Source organism: Corvus brachyrhynchos, unplaced genomic scaffold (assembly GCF_000691975.1).
Source record: "Corvus brachyrhynchos isolate BGI_N302 unplaced genomic scaffold, ASM69197v1 scaffold44, whole genome shotgun sequence".
Taxonomy (NCBI): Eukaryota; Metazoa; Chordata; class Aves; order Passeriformes; family Corvidae; genus Corvus; species Corvus brachyrhynchos.
The window spans coordinates 1,796,192-1,799,950 of NW_008238359.1; the positions used below are offsets into that span (position 1 = coordinate 1,796,192).

At 47.0% G+C, this 3,759-nt stretch overlaps 1 protein-coding gene across 1 annotated transcript in view; it reads right to left on the bottom strand.

Annotated features, from left to right (window-relative positions):
* PAK1 (p21 (RAC1) activated kinase 1) overlaps positions 1-3,759 on the bottom strand; it is a 75,637-nt gene that overhangs the window by 71,215 nt on the left and 663 nt on the right. The gene's annotated exons all lie outside the window — the stretch shown is intronic.

Here is a 3,759-nt window from a genome sequence, read left to right on the forward strand (position 1 = left end):
GTGTATTAGTACACAAACCAGAACTGAATACTTGGACTTTTTCTTCTAATTCCCCTGGAAATCCACTTCTCAGATGGCTTTTTTTTGTTGTTTCCTCTTCCTCCATCCCAACAAAAAAGTGCTAAAATTAAGAGAAAGGGCGAAAGCCACGCTACCACAGCACTTTTGCTGATGAATTTGTTAGCAATGCTGCCTGCCTGCATCCCCACAGTGAGAGGAACAGGTGAAACTCCTCTCAGCTGCTCCAATATACAACACAACACATGGGAGACAGAGACCAAGGAGACTACAAGAGGAATCAGCATTTTTAGAGTGCAACTCTCTGACCTATTTTAAAAACACCTACAGGAGGATGATACAAGGCACATCCTAAAAGGGCCTTTCCCTCTCTGCAGATCATACTGGGAGCCTAAGGAGACATGTTCAGCTCGGAGCAACCATGTTTTGAGCTCAGAGCATCCATATTTTCATCAAATGGATCCCAGGAAGGGTCCTGAAATTGTGACATGCACCCCACTGTCATGTCCCAAAAAGAAGACAGACCATTGAAGGACCCAAAGACATCCACAGCTCTGAGGATGTGCCTGAGGTGGGATGGGACAAAAGTCAGCTCCCTTTCTTGCACAAAGCCAGCAGCAGTCATCACCACTGACGCACTGAGCGCTACCCCTCAGAGCCACAGCATCCACATCTGCACATGCTGTGCACAGCTGCACCCAAGTGCAGGAATTTCAAAGTTGAACTTCAGTTTGTGTAAAAACCTGATTAGTGCAAGCAGCATCAGGTACTTTTAACCTACTCGTTCCCAAAGACCATCATATGCCTTAACCTCAGATGGGCAGAACTGATCACTGTGACTTCTCTGCCACATGAGTGGGAGGGCTGACAGTCCCAGTTCTGCTGCCACCAAGGGGAATGGACCCAGCCATTCCCATCTCTGGGAACAGGGGTGGAAAGCTGCTCCTCCCAGGTGAGAGCTGTACAACTGCATAAGAAGAGTGCACTGGACTATTTTCTCCATAAGAGCAAGCCCTCAGCATCAAACAGAACATGCCTACATTGTCCCCAGTTCGTATACAAGCCAAGGCATCAGGCTGAGAAAATTAGTTCAGCTCATTGCCAAGTATAGAAAAACACTCTTTGACACAATACAATTCTGGCACACAGTATTATTTTGCCTTCCCATTGAGGTAAAAAGCCAACAGTAGGCATTCTTGTACCTGTCAGAGGGCTAATGGCTGACTATGCTTTTAAGAAATACGACTTATTTTAAGTTGTCTGGTTTCAGTCTGTGTCTTACACATCCTCACCAAGACTGTCAGTTCCTTTATGAAGTCTATTTGCTTCTGTTATCTGCTGTTGATGAGGATGAACTGTAAAACCAGAACAATTTGAGGGTGGAGCTCTGGATCATTTCTGTATTTTTCAACTGAGAAAAGTTTATTTCAGCCCTAGGTTGTTCTCTACACTCTTAAGCATATAAGGAAATTGGACCATAGCAACAAGCTTTTGAAATTACAAAACTTCCCACACTGAGGAAGTGAGACAGGTGCACAAAAGAGAAAAAGAAGGAAAGAAGCCATACTGCAAGCTCACTTACATTTACAAAAAGACAAAACACTAGTTAGCAAACTAGGTGAAATTCATGCACTGGAACCTAAGCTGAGAGAAAAGGTCTCCCTTCACAGACCTGGAAAAGGATAATAAAACAGTTCTTTGACCTCTCAAGCAAAGAGAGCTAGCATCAGTTTTCAATCCAGTGCAAGCAAGGCAGTCAGAAACACAATAAACAAGCAATACATCTTCACTTGTGGCAGTTATATTGGACTTGTCACGTATTTCTTTCAATATCCCCACGATGCCCAGAAAAGCATGAACTAAAACCCTCACTTTTCCCTATTCTTTTTTTTCTGAGCAACATCCAGAGCACAGAGTATTCCCAAAAAAAACAGTAAAAGCATTCTTGCTGTCATGCTATAAGAGCCTTTTCCTCTTCAAGTTTATTTTTGGCTTTCATTTCCAAATCAAAGAATAGTAGTTATATCATCCTACTTAAAGATGCGGGTCCTTCCCCACAGAACTCAAAGAAGGCTAAAAAATCACCTGGCAGTTTATTGCCCAGTCTTAGACTCCAGCTTTGTTCTACAGCACAGCTGAGAACAAGTTCTGTTCTGTGCCACAAGACAGGCAATACAGAGTTAAATAGAATCGGTGTTTAGACATATTTAAATTCCCACCATACCTTCTGTTCTCTGTGCAGAGATGAGCTCCACTACTCTGACTTACCCACAAAAAAATGCACGGGGAAAAGCAATCTCCAAGCATCCAGTGGACACACACACACTAACTGTTCCACAAGGAGGAGTTTTTCCAGCCTTGCCCTATAAAGCTGAGAGCAAGATCAGCACACCCACACTAAGAGATACTGGAGCAGCAGACAGGAAGATGCTCCCTGCTTGGCCAGGCAATGTGTGCAGCACCAGGAAACTCCAGGTATGGAGAAGGGGGAGGTGGTTCAGTGAAAGGCATCCATGAGCCACAGTGCAAAGAGTAATTGCGAGCAAAGAAAACAAACATTCTTCCGTCTGTGCCCGACACAGCCATTTCACCCAGCCACAATACCTGCTTTCACTTTGAAAATGGAAAGCTTGGCTAACTGAGCAGCTTTTATGGTTGTTCTTACACACACGCACATATATAAACATATCTCACACATAATTACCACATAAAGTACACGCCTTACAGCCAGTCCCTAGCAAAGAGCCAGGTTTTTACACCTATTTATAAATCTTGCTCCTGAAGAAAAAACTCCTGGAGGCAATGTCGGAATAAGGATCAAGTAATGCTCAGCAGGAGCAGATGCACCGTGACACACATACGGATGGAGCCAGCTACTCCCAACATCATGAATTTTAAGCCATCTGGATAACAAAAGCAGCAAGACCAGGGATTGCAGGCACGGGAGAGCTGTGGATTGGGGCATTTCCATGCATAGCAGAAGACAGAAGCGCTACTGCCTCTGAAGACTCGTCCTGCTGGTGCTGCCTCCTCCTTCGGACTCCCAGGAGCATTCAAGAGCACCCAGAGGTGCCACCCATCTCCGATGTCCCTTCACTGCTACCCACTCCCCAGGCAGAAGCCCCTGCTTTGAAGGAGGCTGGATTAGAGACCACCTGACGTCTCCTCCAGGCTGAATTATGACACGATCCCAAAGTTCAGCTTTGCTTTTAAGTACTTTACTAGCGAAAAGCCAGGGTTTCGTAGACACACGCGGGCGGAGGGGTTAAAAGACAAGCTCCCACCTCTTCATCCCTCCTTCACCAACCACACAAAGCCCGAGGCTTCATCACCCCATCACCCAGCATGGGTCCAGCTCCTCAATTCTTTGTGTTTGCCCAAAGCGCCCGCCCCTCCAGCCGAAGCCAGGAGAGGGTGCTTGGCAGAAACTGTGGGCTGAGCCCCGATTCCACCCCAACCTCTGCGCCGGGACCTCAAGCTTGCGGCCCCGAAGGGCTCCCCGCTCGCAAAGCCCGGGGGCTGAGAACAACTCCCTTTGTGAAATGAATGAGCCGGGGAGACAGGAGCGGGGAGACAGGAGGAGGAAGGCAGGCTCAGTACCTCCTTCTAAAAGAAAATTTAAAGAGAAGGGGGGGAAGAGGGAGGCTGAAGAAGAACGAACCCGTCCGCTCAGCCCCTGCGCAAACTTCCCGGTTACAAAACACGCGAGGAAATCCCCTTCCCCGGCGCGCCGGGACTCAC